The sequence below is a fragment of the Salmo salar genome, unplaced genomic scaffold (assembly GCF_965601325.2).
Source record: "Salmo salar unplaced genomic scaffold, fSalSal1 ptg000152l, whole genome shotgun sequence".
NCBI lineage: Eukaryota > Metazoa > Chordata > Actinopteri > Salmoniformes > Salmonidae > Salmo > Salmo salar.
Genome location: NW_027675323.1, coordinates 1321456 through 1337446, shown reverse-complemented (window position 1 = coordinate 1337446; position 15991 = coordinate 1321456). Strand labels below are relative to the sequence as shown.

The window sequence follows — 15991 nt, the reverse complement described above, 5'->3', positions numbered from 1 at the left end:
AACAAAAATGGTTTAGTGTAGTCGGGGGCCGCTAGGGCCGGTGCTGTCTGCATCTCTTTTTTAAGTGTTTCAAACGCAACTACAGCATCCGCGTTCCACTCCAGCGGTGCTCTTAGATTAAGCTGTCCTGCTTCCTTCATTATTTCTCTCAGAGGAGCTGTCTTGACTACATACTCCTTTGTCCAGTCAGGTTAAGTCCTGTCATTCCTAAAAAGGTCATCATTTGCGCTACCGTTTGTGGTAATGGTGCTTTGCTAATTCCCTCTAGCTGTCCTGGAGCTATGGCTTTGGTTCCATGGGCTATTGTTCTGCCTAAGTACTCAACCTGGGGTTGACAGTACTGTCATTTTGTTTTAGAGACCTTGTGTCCTCCGTCTGCTAACCGCTGCAGTACTTTTAGTGAGTCTGAGTGGCACTGTTCTACTGTGGAGGCACAGATTAACAGGTCATCTACATATTGGATCAGAGTGCCGTCAAGCATTAATTCTTCTAGATCTGCTCTCAATATTTGATTGAACAAGTGCGGGCTATTTTTAAATCCTTGGGGGAGACGAGAGTAAGACAGAGTTTTTCCTCTGTACCTAAATGCAAACAAGTACCTACATTCCTCCGCCAGGGGGACACTAAAAAATGCTCCACATAGATCAATCACGGTGAAGTATTTGGCATCTGGGGGAACGTTAGTCAACAGCGTGTGAGGATTGGGAACTTCCGCTGGACAATCTTGTGCTATATCATTAATAGCCCTTAAGTCATGTACCAATCTCCATTTTTTACCATCGGCTTTAAGCACAGGTAGCAAAGGTGTATTGCAAACACTTGGCATCTCAATCAATACTCCTGTCTTGATCAATCCTTCAATTGTTGAATTTATTCCTTCTTCAGCTTCAGGCTTCATAGGATACTGGGCTTTCCAGGGGAGTTTGGCGTCTGGTTTTACTTTTATGTTGATCGGACTTGCTGATTTGACAAGCCCCACGTCGGTGTCATGTTGTGACCATACTTCTGATGGTATGGTTTTTTTCCATTTCTTCTCTAAGCTCCCTAAGTAGCCCTATCCCTTCACCTAACACTACTTGTTGGCCTGCACTGACCTCTATCTCCCTAGAATCGCCAATCATCATTGTAGTGGTTACTATCTTGATAAATGCTTTATCTTCGGAATGGAAGATCAATGGATTGTCTGTTTTGTCCCATATTGTCTTTTTAGCTTTCCTCATCATGGGTCCTAGATCTTTTGATGTGAAACCTTGATTCACCAGCAATGTGATGTGAGGGATAGAGTCAGAAACATTGAACCATTTTTGTACAAATTCAGATCCATCTTCGTCCATCACATCCATGGCTGCTCCCTGTTCTCCAATGATTATATATTGGGACATAATTGGTGCTTTCCTACCATTTGCCCCCATAACCCAGAGCTGTTCTAATAATGGGTCCTGATGAGGGTCAAATTGCATTGTGCAGTGATATTCAGCTTTTGCTCTAACGGCTTTAGGTATTTGGGCCTGAATAAATTTACCCCATCTCCTCGCTGTTCTGTCTACATCTGTCTCAATTCCTCCTAACCAATATACGTTGGCCATGACTCCTGTGCTTACCACTGGTAATTGTAGTCCTATTTTTTCTATTATCACCCCGTCGGGGGAACATTTAATTTGTATACCCATTTTGCATAGGGCATCTCTTCCTAAAAGATTAACTGGTGTTTGATCTGATACCAGTATTGGGATTGTGGCTGATTTACCATTGGCAGTAAGATGAACTGGAGCGGTCATTGGAATTAGCTGCGTATTTCCCGAGAATCCTATTGTTTTGGCATATTTACCAGACATGGGGAGATGAGAGGCATAATTTGAACTCACACATGTGTAAGTGGCTCCAGTATATATCATCATGGGTATGTCTTTATTCTCTATTTGAACCTGCAACACAGGTTCTTGGTCAGCTCTTGTGGTTAGAATTGGGAACTGACCCTCCCCTTTAGGATTCTCTGGGCACCCCTAGTACGTCTGATTGGGTCCTGACCATGGGTTCACAGGGCCCGGGGGTGGGTTTTGGCTGCCCTGCCATCCCCCAGTAGGGCCCCAGCCATTATGGTTTCCACCAGCAGGTGGCCGCCAGCCACCGGAGCTGTTGTTTGTTGGTGGACGCCTATTGTAGGTGTTATCCCCAGTCCGATCCTGCCATGGGTTTGTGGGACATTCACGTCTGGTGTGTCCTGGTTGGTAGCAACCCCAACACACACCAGGCGACCCCCGCGGGTTCCTGGGCCCTCTCCCTTGATCCACCATGTTTTTCTGTTGTCTATTCCCACCATTCCAATTCTGGGGCTGTGCATACACATTTGCTACTGGCAATGGGGCAGGCACTTGGGCCCGCCCGGGGGTTGACGGTTGCGTCCCTCCTGGGGAAACAGCAGCCATTGTTCCAATCTCGGGCACAGGAGTGGTTACCGAGGCCTGGACTTTCTTCTTTCCCTTGGTCAGTTCTTCCAGCTGCAACTGGGCCAACCTTCTCTGGATTTCCTTTCCTTGTTCAGCTTGTTTCCAGTTACCATGGGGGTTCGTTCACTTCCCACTCTGTGCCGTTGATTCCTCCCTCCTGCATGATTTCTCCCATTCTCTGCACGCTCGTTACCCATGCCAACAATGCCCTTATGTCGCCCACCGCCAGCAATTTCCCCATTGTAAATTATTCAAAGGTCCTGATCCACTTTCCAGCTCCCTCATGGAGGTCCGGCAACCGGGCAACCAACCCTTCCAGGTCCTGCGTAGCCCATGGTATGTAGTGTTCTTGATTTCCTTTAATCAGGATTGGACATTGTTTATTCGGGACTATAGTGTCCTGCTTTCTTCTTTGCCCCTTCTCTGAGTACTCTGCGATCTGTTTCTGTGGGCTCATATCTCAAATAGGGGACAGTCTTGGTGAAGAATCTGAAGAAGAGGAAGAAAGTGGTAGACTTGGTATAAATCAACTAGAAAGAAGAAGTAAACTATTAACACAACAGATACAAGAGGAGTATGAACGAGCACAGGAAGAATATGTACAAGAGCAAGAAAGACAAGATGAGGCGATAGCTCGCAACCTACAGGAGAGCCTGAGATATGAGCCCACAGAAACAGATCACAGGTGGGGGTTCGTTCTCCCTTTTCCTCATGGGAATCTGTCCATGGGAGTAAGGTGGGGGTTCGTTCTCCCTCTTCCTCATGGGAATCTGTCCATGGGAGTAAGGTGGGGGTTCGTTCTCCCTTTTCCTCATGGGAATCTGTCCATGGGAGTAAGGTGGGGGTTCGTTCTCCCTTTTCCTCATGGGAATCTGTCCATGGGAGTAAGGTGGGGGTTCGTTCTCCCTTTTCCTCATGGGAATCTGTCCATGGGAGTAAGGTGGGGGTTCGTTCTCCCTCTTCCTCATGGGAATCTGTCCATGGGAGTAAGGTGGGGGTTCGTTCTCCCTTTTCCTCATGGGAATCTGTCCATGGGAGTAAGGTGGGGGTTCGTTCTCCCTTTTCCTCATGGGAATCTGTCCATGGGAGTAAGGTGGGGGTTCGTTCTCCCTCTTCCTCATGGGAATCTGTCCATGGGAGTAAGGTGGGGGTTCGTTCTCCCTTTTCCTCATGGGAATCTGTCCATGGGAGTAAGGTGGGGGTTCGTTCTCCCTTTTCCTCATGGGAATCTGTCCATGGGAGTAAGGTGGGGGTTCGTTCTCCCTTTTCCTCATGGGAATCTGTCCATGGGAGTAAGGTGGGGGTTCGTTCTCCCTTTTCCTCATGGGAATCTGTCCATGGGAGTAAGGTGGGGGTTCGTTCTCCCTCTTCATCATGGGAATCTGTCCATGGGAGTAAGGTGGGGGTTCGTTCTCCCTCTTCCTCATGGGAATCAGTCCATGGGAGTAAGGTGGGGGTTCGTTCTCCCTCTTCCTCATGGGAATCTGTCCATGGGAGTAAGGTGGGGGTTCGTTCTCCCTCTTCCTCATGGGAATCTGTCCATGGGAGTAAGGTGGGGGTTTATTCTCCCTCTTCCTCATGGGAATCTGTCCATGGGAGTAAGGTGGGGGTTTGTTCTCCCTCTTCCTCATGGGAATCTGTCCATGGGAGTAAGGTGGGGGTTCGTTCTCCCTTTTCCTCATGGGAATCTGTCCATGGGAGTAAGGTGGGGGTTCGTTCTCCCTTTTCCTCATGGGAATCTGTCCATGGGAGTAAGGTGGGGGTTCGTTCTCCCTTTTCCTCATGGGAATCTGTCCATGGGAGTAAGGTGGGGGTTCGTTCTCCCTCTTCCTCATGGGAATCTGTCCATGGGAGTAAGGTGGGGGTTCGTTCTCCCTCTTCCTCATGGGAATCTGTCCATGGGAGAAAGGTGGGGGTTCGTTCTCCCTCTTCCTCATGGGAATCTGTCCATGGGAGTAAGGTGGGGGTTCGTTCTCCCTCTTCCTCATGGGAATCTGTCCATGGGAGTAAGGTGGGGGTTCGTTCTCCCTCTTCCTCATGGGAATCTGTCCATGGGAGTAAGGTGGGGGTTCGTTCTCCCTCTTCCTCATGGGAATCTGTCCATGGGAGTAAGGTGGAGGTTCGTTCTCCCTCTTCCTCATGGGAATCTGTCCATGGGAGTAAGGTGGGGGTTCGTTCTCCCTTTTCCTCATGGGAATCTGTCCATGGGAGTAAGGTGGGGGTTCGTTCTCCCTTTTCCTCATGGGAATCTGTCCATGGGAGTAAGGTGGGGGTTCGTTCTCCCTTTTCCTCATGGGAATCTGTCCATGGGAGTAAGGTGGGGGTTCGTTCTCCCTTTTCCTCATGGGAATCTGTCCATGGGAGTAAGGTGGGGGTTCGTTCTCCCTCTTCCTCATGGGAATCTGTCCATGGGAGTAAGGTGGGGGTTCGTTCTCCCTTTTCCTCATGGGAATCTGTCCATGGGAGTAAGGTGGGGGTTCGTTCTCCCTTTTCCTCATGGGAATCTGTCCATGGGAGTAAGGTGGGGGTTCGTTCTCCCTCTTCCTCATGGGAATCTGTCCATGGGAGTAAGGTGGGGGTTTGTTCTCCCTCTTCCTCATGGGAATCTGTCCATGGGAGTAAGGTGGGGGTTCGTTCTCCCTCTTCCACATGGGAATCTGTCCATGGGAGTAAGGTGGGGGTTCGTTCTCCCTTTTCCTCATGGGAATCTGTCCATGGGAGTAAGGTGGGGGTTCGTTCTCCCTCTTCCTTTTGGGAATCTGTCCATGGGAGTAAGGTGGGGGTTTGTTCTCCCTCTTCCTCATGGGAATCTGTCCATGGGAGTAAGGTGGGGATTCGTTCTCCCTTTTCCTCATGGGAATCTGTCCATGGGAGTAAGGTGGGGGTTCGTTCTCCCTCTTCCTCATGGGAATCTGTCCATGGGAGTAAGGTGGGGGTTCGTTCTCCCTCTTCCTCATGGGAATCTGTCCATGGGAGTAAGGTGGGGGTTCGTTCTCCCTTTTCCTCATGGGAATCTGTCCATGGGAGTAAGGTGGGGGTTCGTTCTCCCTTTTCCTCATGGGAATCTGTCCATGGGAGTAAGGTGGGGGTTCGTTCTCCCTTTTCCTCATGGGAATCTGTCCATGGGAGTAAGGTGGGGGTTCGTTCTCCCTCTTCCTCATGGGAATCTGTCCATGGGAGTAAGGTGGGGGTTCGTTCTCCCTCTTCCTCATGGGAATCTGTCCATGGGAGTAAGGTGGGGGTTCGTTCTCCCTCTTCCTCATGGGAATCTGTCCATGGGAGTAATGTGGGGGTTCGTTCTCCCTTTTCCTCATGGGAATCTGTCCATGGGAGTAAGGTGGGGGTTCGTTCTCCCTTTTCCTCATGGGAATCTGTCCATGGGAGTAAGGTGGGGGTTCGTTCTCCCTCTTCCTCATGGGAATCTGTCCATGGGAGTAAGGTGGGGGTTCGTTCTCCCTCTTCCTCATGGGAATCTGTCCATGGGAGTAAGGTGGGGGTTCGTTCTCCCTTTTCCTCATGGGAATCTGTCCATGGGAGTAAGGTGGGGGTTCGTTCTCCCTTTTCCTCATGGGAATCTGTCCATGGGAGTAAGGTGGGGGTTCGTTCTCCCTCTTCCTCATGGGAATCTGTCCATGGGAGTAAGGTGGGGGTTCGTTCTCCCTTTTCCTCATGGGAATCTGTCCATGGGAGTAAGGTGGGGGTTCTTTCTCCCTCTTCCTCATGGGAATCTGTCCATGGGAGTAAGGTGGGGGTTCGTTCTCCCTTTTCCTCATGGGAATCTGTCCATGGGAGTAAGGTGGGGGTTCGTTCTCCCTTTTCCTCATGGGAATCTGTCCATGGGAGTAAGGTGGGGGTTCGTTCTCCCTTTTCCTCATGGGAATCTGTCCATGGGAGTAAGGTGGGGGTTCGTTCTCCCTCTTCCTCATGGGAATCTGTCCATGGGAGTAAGGTGGGGGTTCGTTCTCCCTTTTCCTCATGGGAATCTGTCCATGGGAGTAAGGTGGGGGTTCGTTCTCCCTCTTCCTCATGGGAATCTGTCCATGGGAGTAAGGTGGGGGTTCGTTCTCCCTTTTCCTCATGGGAATCTGTCCATGGGAGTAAGGTGGGGGTTCGTTCTCCCTTTTCCTCATGGGAATCTGTCCATGGGAGTAAGGTGGGGGTTCGTTCTCCCTTTTCCTCATGGGAATCTGTCCATGGGAGTAAGGTGGGGGTTCGTTCTCCCTCTTCCTCATGGGAATCTGTCCATGGGAGTAAGGTGGGGGTTCGTTCTCCCTTTTCCTCATGGGAATCTGTCCATGGGAGTAAGGTGGGGGTTCGTTCTCCCTTTTCCTCATGGGAATCTGTCCATGGGAGTAAGGTGGGGGTTCGTTCTCCCTCTTCCTCATGGGAATCTGTCCATGGAAGTAAGGTGGGGGTTCGTTCTCCCTTTTCCTCATGGGAATCTGTCCATGGGAGTAAGGTGGGGGTTCGTTCTCCCTCTTCCTCATGGGAATCTGTCCATGGGAGTAAGGTGGGGGTTCGTTCTCCCTTTTCCTCATGGGAATCTGTCCATGGGAGTAAGGTGGGGGTTCGTTCTCCCTCTTCCTCATGGGAATCTGTCCATGGGAGTAAGGTGGGGGTTCGTTCTCCCTCTTCCTCATGGTAATCTGTCCATGGGAGTAAGGTGGGGGTTCGTTCTCCCTTTTCCTCATGGGAATCTGTCCATGGGAGTAAGGTGGGGGTTCGTTCTCCCTTTTCCTCATGGGAATCTGTCCATGGGAGTAAGGTGGGGGTTCGTTCTCCCTTTTCCTCATGGGAATCTGTCCATGGGAGTAAGGTGGGGGTTCGTTCTCCCTTTTCCTCATGGGAATCTGTCCATGGGAGTAAGGTGGGGGTTCGTTCTCCCTTTTCCTCATGGGAATCTGTCCATGGGAGTAAGGTGGGGGTTTGTTCTCCCTCTTCCTCATGGGAATCTGTCCATGGGAGTAAGGTGGGGGTTTGTTCTCCCTCTTCCTCATGGGAATCTGTCCATGGGAGTAAGGTGGGGGAATCTGTCCATGGGAGTAAGGTGGGGGTTCGTTCTCCCTCTTCCTCATGGGAATCTGTCCATGGGAGTAAGGTGGGGGAATCTGTCCATGAGAGTAAGGTGGGGGTTCGTTCTCCCTCTTCCTCATGGGAATCTGTCCATGGGAGTAAGGTGGGGGTTCGTTCTCCCTCTTCCTCATGGGAATCTGTCCATGGGAGTAAGGTGGGGGTTCGTTCTCCCTTTTCCTCATGGGAATCTGTCCATGGGAGTAAGGTGGGGGTTCGTTCTCCCTCTTCCTCATGGGAATCTGTCCATGGGAGTAAGGTGGGGGTTCGTTCTCCCTCTTCCTCATGGGAATCTGTCCATGGGAGTAAGGTGGGGGTTCGTTCTCCCTCTTCCTCATGGGAATCTGTCCATGGGAGTAAGGTGGGGGAATCTGTCCATGGGAGTAAGGTGGGGGTTCGTTCTCCCTCTTCCTCATGGGAATCTGTCCATGGGAGTAAGGTGGGGGTTCGTTCTCCCTCTTCCTCATGGGAATCTGTCCATGGGAGTAAGGTGGGGGAATCTGTCCATGGGAGTAAGGTGGGGGAATCTCTCCATGGGAGTAAGGTGGGGGAATCTGTCCATGGGAGTAAGGTGGGGGAATCTGTCCATGGGAGTAAGGTGGGGGTTCGTTCTCCCTTTTCCTCATGGGAATCTGTCCATGGGAGTAAGGTAGGGGTTCGTTCTCCCTCTTCCTCATGGGAATCTGTCCATGGGCGTAAGGTGGGGGTTCGTTCTCCCTCTTCCTCATGGGAATCTGTCCATGGGAGTAAGGTGGGGGAATCTGTCCATGGGAGTAAGGTGGGGGTTCGTTCTCCCTTTTCCTCATGGGAATCTGTCCATGGGAGTAAGGTGGGGGTTCATTCTCCCTTTTCCTCATGGGAATCTGTCCATGGGAGTAAGGTGGGGGTTCGTTCTCCCTTTTCCTCATGGGAATCTGTCCATGGGAGTAAGGTGGGGGTTCGTTCTCCCTCTTCCTCATGGGAATCTGTCCATGGGAGTAAGGTGGGGGTTCGTTCTCCCTTTTCCTCATGGGAATCTGTCCATGGGAGTAAGGTGGGGGTTCGTTCTCCCTTTTCCTCATGGGAATCTGTCCATGGGAGTAAGGTGGGGGTTCGTTCTCCCTCTTCCTCATGGGAATCTGTCCATGGGAGTAAGGTGGGGGTTCGTTCTCCCTATTCCACATGGGAATCTGTCCATGGGAGTAAGGTGGGGGTTCGTTCTCCCTTTTCCTCATGGGAATCTGTCCATGGGAGTAAGGTGGGGGTTCGTTCTCTCTCTTCGTCATGGGAATCTGTCCATTTGAGTAAGGTGGGGGTTCGTTCTCCCTCTTCCTCATGGGAATCTGTCCATGGGAGTAAGGTGGGGGTTCGTTCTCCCTTTTCCTCATGGGAATCTGTCCATGGGAGTAAGGTGGGGGTTCGTTCTCCCTTTTCCTCATGGGAATCTGTCCATGGGAGTAAGGTAGGGGTTCGTTCTCCCTCTTCCTCATGGGAATCTGTCCATGGGCGTAAGGTGGGGGTTCGTTCTCCCTCTTCCTCATGGGAATCTGTCCATGGGAGTAAGGTGGGGGAATCTGTCCATGGGAGTAAGGTGGGGGTTCGTTCTCCCTTTTCCTCATGGGAATCTGTCCATGGGAGTAAGGTGGGGGTTCGTTCTCCCTTTTCCTCATGGGAATCTGTCCATGGGAGTAAGGTGGGGGAATCTGTCCATGGGAGTAAGGTGGGGGTTCGTTCTCCCTTTTCCTCATGGGAATCTGTCCATGGGAGTAAGGTGGGGGAATCTGTCCATGGGAGTAAGGTAGGGGTTCGTTCTCCCTCTTCCTCATGGGAATCTGTCCATGGGCGTAAGGTGGGGGTTCGTTCTCCCTCTTCCTCATGGGAATCTGTCCATGGGAGTAAGGTGGGGGAATCTGTCCATGGGAGTAAGGTGGGGGTTCGTTCTCCCTTTTCCTCATGGGAATCTGTCCATGGGAGTAAGGTGGGGGTTCGTTCTCCCTCTTCCTCATGGGAATCTGTCCATGGGAGTAAGGTGGGGGTTCGTTCTCCCTTTTCCTCATGGGAATCTGTCCATGGGAGTAAGGTGGGGGTTCGTTCTCCCTTTTCCTCATGGGAATCTGTCCATGGGAGTAAGGTAGGGGTTCGTTCTCCCTCTTCCTCATGGGAATCTGTCCATGGGCGTAAGGTGGGGGTTCGTTCTCCCTCTTCCTCATGGGAATCTGTCCATGGGAGTAAGGTGGGGGAATCTGTCCATGGGAGTAAGGTGGGGGTTCGTTCTCCCTTTTCCTCATGGGAATCTGTCCATGGGAGTAAGGTGGGGGTTCGTTCTCCCTTTTCCTCATGGGAATCTGTCCATGGGAGTAAGGTGGGGGAATCTGTCCATGGGAGTAAGGTGGGGGTTCGTTCTCCCTTTTCCTCATGGGAATCTGTCCATGGGAGTAAGGTGGGGGAATCTGTCCATGGGAGTAAGGTAGGGGTTCGTTCTCCCTCTTCCTCATGGGAATCTGTCCATGGGCGTAAGGTGGGGGTTCGTTCTCCCTCTTCCTCATGGGAATCTGTCCATGGGAGTAAGGTGGGGGAATCTGTCCATGGGAGTAAGGTGGGGGTTCGTTCTCCCTTTTCCTCATGGGAATCTGTCCATGGGAGTAAGGTGGGGGTTCGTTCTCCCTCTTCCTCATGGGAATCTGTCCATGGGAGTAAGGTGGGGGTTCGTTCTCCCTCTTCCTCATGGGAATCTGTCCATGGGAGTAAGGTGGGGGTTCGTTCTCCCTCTTCCTCATGGGAATCTGTCCATGGGAGTAAGGTGGGGGTTCGTTCTCCCTCTTCCTCATGGGAATCTGTCCATGGGAGTAAGGTGGGGGTTCGTTCTCCTTTTTCCTCATGGGAATCTGTCCATGGGAGTAAGGTGGGGGTTCGTTCTCCCTTTTCCTCATGGGAATCTGTCCATGGGAGTAAGGTGGGGGTTCGTTCTCCCTCTTCCTCATGGGAATCTGTCCATGGGAGTAAGGTGGGGGTTCGTTCTCCCTATTCCACATGGGAATCTGTCCATGGGAGTAAGGTGGGGGTTCGTTCTCCCTTTTCCTCATGGGAATCTGTCCATGGGAGTAAGGTGGGGGTTCGTTCTCTCTCTTCGTCATGGGAATCTGTCCATTTGAGTAAGGTGGGGGTTCGTTCTCCCTCTTCCTCATGGGAATCTGTCCATGGGAGTAAGGTGGGGGTTCGTTCTCCCTTTTCCTCATGGGAATCTGTCCATGGGAGTAAGGTGGGGGTTCGTTCTCCCTCTTCCTCATGGGAATCTGTCCATGGGAGTAAGGTGGGGGTTCGTTCTCCCTTTTCCTCATGGGAATCTGTCCATGGGAGTAAGGTGGGGGTTCGTTCTCCCTTTTCCTCATGGGAATCTGTCCATGGGAGTAAGGTCGGGGTTCGTTCTCCCTCTTCCTCATGGGAATCTGTCCATGGGAGTAAGGTGGGGGTTCGTTCTCCCTTTTCCTCATGGGAATCTGTCCATGGGAGTAAGGTGGGGGTTCGTTCTCCATTTTCCTCATGGGAATCTGTCCATGGGAGTAAGGTGGGGGTTCGTTCTCCCTTTTCCTCATGGGAATCTGTCCATGGGAGTAAGGTGGGGGTTCGTTCTCCCTTTTCCTCATGGGAATCTGTCCATGGGAGTAAGGTGGGGGTTCGTTCTCCCTCTTCCTCATGGGAATCTGTCCATGGGAGTAAGGTAGGGGTTTGTTCTCCCTCTTCCTCATGGGAATCTGTCCATGGGAGTAAGGTGGGGGTTCGTTCTCCCTCTTCGTCATGGGAATCTGTCCATTTGAGTAAGGTGGGGGTTCGTTCTCCCTCTTCCTCATGGGAATCTGTCCATGGGAGTAAGGTGGGGGTTCGTTCTCCCTTTTCCTCATGGGAATCTGTCCATGGGAGTAAGGTGGGGGTTCGTTCTCCCTCTTCCTCATGGGAATCTGTCCATGGGAGAAAGGTGGGGGTTCGTTCTCCCTCTTCCTCATGGGAATCTGTCCATGGGAGTAAGGTGGGGGTTCGTTCTCCCTCTTCCTCATGGGAATCTGTCCATGGGAGTAAGTTGGGGGTTCGTTCTCCCTCTTCCTCATGGGAATCTGTCCATGGGAGTAAGGTGGGGGTTCGTTCTCCCTCTTCCTCATGGGAATCTGTCCATGGGAGTAAGGTGGGGGTTCGTTCTCCCTCTTCCTCATGGGAATCTGTCCATGGGAGTAAGGTGGGGGTTCGTTCTCCCTTTTCCTCATGGGAATCTGTCCATGGGAGTAAGGTGGGGGTTCGTTCTCCCTTTTCGTCATGGGAATCTGTCCATGGGAGTAAGGTGGGGGTTCGTTCTCCCTCTTCCTCATGGGAATCTGTCCATGGGAGTAAGGTGGGGGTTCGTTCTCCCTTTTCCTCATGGGAATCTGTCCATGGGAGTAAGGTGGGGGTTTGTTCTCCCTCTTCCTCATGGGAATCTGTCCATGGGAGTAAGGTGGGGGTTCGTTCTCCCTTTTCCTCATGGGAATCTGTCCATGGGAGTAAGGTGGGGGTTCGTTCTCCCTTTTCCTCATGGGAATCTGTCCATGGGAGTAAGGTGGGGGTTCGTTCTCCCTCTTCCTCATGGGAATCTGTCCATGGGAGTAAGGTGGGGGTTCGTTCTCCCTCTTCCTCATGGGAATCTGTCCATGGGAGTAAGGTGGGGGTTCGTTCTCCCTCTTCCTCATGGGAATCTGTCCATGGGAGTAAGGTGGGGGAATCTGTCCATGGGAGTAAGGTGGGGGTTCGTTCTCCCTCTTCCTCATGGGAATCTGTCCATGGGAGTAAGGTGGGGGTTCGTTCTCCCTCTTCCTCATGGGAATCTGTCCATGGGAGTAAGGTGGGGGAATCTGTCCATGGGAGTAAGGTGGGGGAATCTGTCCATGGGAGTAAGGTGGGGGAATCTGTCCATGGGAGTAAGGTGGGGGTTCGTTCTCCCTTTTCCTCATGGGAATCTGTCCATGGGAGTAAGGTAGGGGTTCGTTCTCCCTCTTCCTCATGGGAATCTGTCCATGGGCGTAAGGTGGGGGTTCGTTCTCCCTCTTCCTCATGGGAATCTGTCCATGGGAGTAAGGTGGGGGAATCTGTCCATGGGAGTAAGGTGGGGGTTCGTTCTCCCTTTTCCTCATGGGAATCTGTCCATGGGAGTAAGGTGGGGGTTCGTTCTCCCTTTTCCTCATGGGAATCTGTCCATGGGAGTAAGGTGGGGGTTCGTTCTCCCTTTTCCTCATGGGAATCTGTCCATGGGAGTAAGGTGGGGGTTCGTTCTCCCTCTTCCTCATGGGAATCTGTCCATGGGAGTAAGGTGGGGGTTCGTTCTCCCTTTTCCTCATGGGAATCTGTCCATGGGAGTAAGGTGGGGGTTCGTTCTCCCTTTTCCTCATGGGAATCTGTCCATGGGAGTAAGGTGGGGGTTCGTTCTCCCTTTTCCTCATGGGAATCTGTCCATGGGAGTAAGGTGGGGGTTCGTTCTCTCTCTTCGTCATGGGAATCTGTCCATTTGAGTAAGGTGGGGGTTCGTTCTCCCTCTTCCTCATGGGAATCTGTCCATGGGAGTAAGGTGGGGGTTCGTTCTCCCTTTTCCTCATGGGAATCTGTCCATGGGAGTAAGGTGGGGGTTCGTTCTCCCTTTTCCTCATGGGAATCTGTCCATGGGAGTAAGGTAGGGGTTCGTTCTCCCTCTTCCTCATGGGAATCTGTCCATGGGCGTAAGGTGGGGGTTCGTTCTCCCTCTTCCTCATGGGAATCTGTCCATGGGAGTAAGGTGGGGGAATCTGTCCATGGGAGTAAGGTGGGGGAATCTGTCCATGGGAGTAAGGTGGGGGTTCGTTCTCCCTCTTCCTCATGGGAATCTGTCCATGGGAGTAAGGTGGGGGAATCTGTCCATGGGAGTAAGGTGGGGGTTTGTTCTCCCTTTTCCTCATGGGAATCTGTCCATGGGAGTAAGGTGGGGGTTCGTTCTCCCTTTTCCTAATGGGAATCTGTCCATGGGAGTAAGGTGGGGATTCGTTCTCCCTTTTCCTCATGGGAATCTGTCCATGGGAGTAAGGTGGGGGTTCGTTCTCCCTCTTCCTCATGGGAATCTGTCCATGGGAGTAAGGTGGGGGTTCGTTCTCCCTATTCCACATGGGAATCTGTCCATGGGAGTAAGGTGGGGGTTCGTTCTCCCTTTTCCTCATGGGAATCTGTCCATGGGAGTAAGGTGGGGGTTCGTTCTCTCTCTTCGTCATGGGAATCTGTCCATTTGAGTAAGGTGGGGGTTCGTTCTCCCTCTTCCTCATGGGAATCTGTCCATGGGAGTAAGGTGGGGGTTCGTTCTCCCTTTTCCTCATGGGAATCTGTCCATGGGAGTAAGGTGGGGGTTCGTTCTCCCTCTTCCTCATGGGAATCTGTCCATGGGAGTAAGGTGGGGGTTCGTTCTCCCTTTTCCTCATGGGAATCTGTCCATGGGAGTAAGGTGGGGGTTCGTTCTCCCTCTTCCTCATGGGAATCTGTCCATGGGAGTAAGGTGGGGGTTCGTTCTCCCTTTTCCTCATGGGAATCTGTCCATGGGAGTAAGGTGGGGGTTCGTTCTCCTTTTTCCTCATGGGAATCTGTCCATGGGAGTAAGGTGGGGGTTCGTTCTCCCTTTTCCTCATGGGAATCTGTCCATGGGAGTAAGGTGGGGGTTCGTTCTCCCTCTTCCTCATGGGAATCTGTCCATGGGAGTAAGGTGGGGGTTCGTTCTCCCTCTTCCTCATGGGAATCTGTCCATGGGAGTAAGGTGGGGGTTCGTTCTCCCTTTTCCTCATGGGAATCTGTCCATGGGAGTAAGGTGGGGGTTCGTTCTCCCTTTTCCTCATGGGAATCTGTCCATGGGAGTAAGGTGGGGGTTCGTTCTCCCTCTTCCTCATGGGAATCTGTCCATGGGAGTAAGGTGGGGGTTTGTTCTCCCTCTTCCTCATGGGAATCTGTCCATGGGAGTAAGGTGGGGGTTCGTTCTCCCTCTTCGTCATGGGAATATGTCCATTTGAGTAAGGTGGGGGTTCGTTCTCCCTCTTCCTCATGGGAATCTGTCCATGGGAGTAAGGTGGGGGTTCGTTCTCTCTTTTCCTCATGGGAATCTGTCCATGGGAGTAAGGTGGGGGTTCGTTCTCCCTCTTCCTCATGGGAATCTGTCCATGGGAGAAAGGTGGGGGTTCGTTCTCCCTCTTCCTCATGGGAATCTGTCCATGGGAGTAAGGTGGGGGTTCGTTCTCCCTCTTCCTCATGGGAATCTGTCCATGGGAGTAAGGTGGGGGTTCGTTCTCCCTCTTCCTCATGGGAATCTGTCCATGGGAGTAAGGTGGGGGTTCGTTCTCCCTCTTCCTCATGGGAATCTGTCCATGGGAGTAAGGTGGGGGTTCGTTCTCCCTCTTCCTCATGGGAATCTGTCCATGGGAGTAAGGTGGGGGTTCGTTCTCCCTTTTCCTCATGGGAATCTGTCCATGGGAGTAAGGTGGGGGTTCGTTCTCCCTCTTCCTTTTCGGAATCTGTCCATGGGAGTAAGGTGGGGGTTCGTTCTCCCTTTTCCTCATGGGAATCTGTCCATGGGAGTAAGGTGGGGGTTCGTTCTCCCTTTTCCTCATGGGAATCTGTCCATGGGAGTAAGGTGGGGGAATCTGTCCATGGGAGTAAGGTGGGGGAATCTGTCCATGGGAGTAAGGTGGGGGAATCTGTCCATGGGAGTAAGGTGGGGGAATCTGTCCATGGGAGTAAGGTGGGGGAATCTGTCCATGGGAGTGAGGTGGGGGAATCTGTCCATGGGAGTAAGGTGGGGGAATCTGTCCATGGGAGTAAGGTGGGGGAATCTGTCCATGGGAGTGAGGTGGGGGAATCTGTCCATGGGAGTGAGGTGGGGGAATCTGTCCATGGGAGTGAGGTGGGGGAATCTGTCCATGGGAGTGAGGTGGGGGAATCTGTCCATGGGAGTGAGGTGGGGGAATCTGTCCATGGGAGTGAGGTGGGGGAATCTGTCCATGGGAGTGAGGTGGGGGAATCTGTCCATGGGAGTGAGGTGGGGGAATCTGTCCATGGGAGTGAGGTGGGGGAATCTGTCCATGGGAGTGAGGTGGGGGAATCTGTCCATGGGAGTGAGGTGGGGGAATCTGTCCATGGGAGTGAGGTGGGGGAATCTGTCCATGGGAGTGAGGTGGGGGAATCTGTCCATGGGAGTGAGGTGGGGGAATCTGTCCATGGGAGTGAGGTGGGGGTTCGTTCTCTTGCCGTTTTCATGCTTCGTAATAGGCCCATTCCTTCTTCTTTAAACATTTTTAATATTTCATTTTCTCTTTCCCGTTTGTCCTTTCTTTTCTGTCTTTTGTCGTTTGGTTTATAGTTCTTTATTAAAATCTCCATTTCCTCACACACAGAGACATCCAATGTCCCCACTGCAGGCCACTTAGTGTTAAATTTTCTGGTGCGTTTTTTTCCCATTTTTCAGACGTTTT

At 52.2% G+C, this 15991-nt stretch overlaps 1 protein-coding gene across 1 annotated transcript in view; it reads left to right on the top strand.

The window, feature by feature from the left end:
* Nucleotides 1–15991, top strand: part of LOC145867019 (uncharacterized) — a 145232-nt gene that overhangs the window by 91095 nt on the left and 38146 nt on the right. The gene's annotated exons all lie outside the window — the stretch shown is intronic.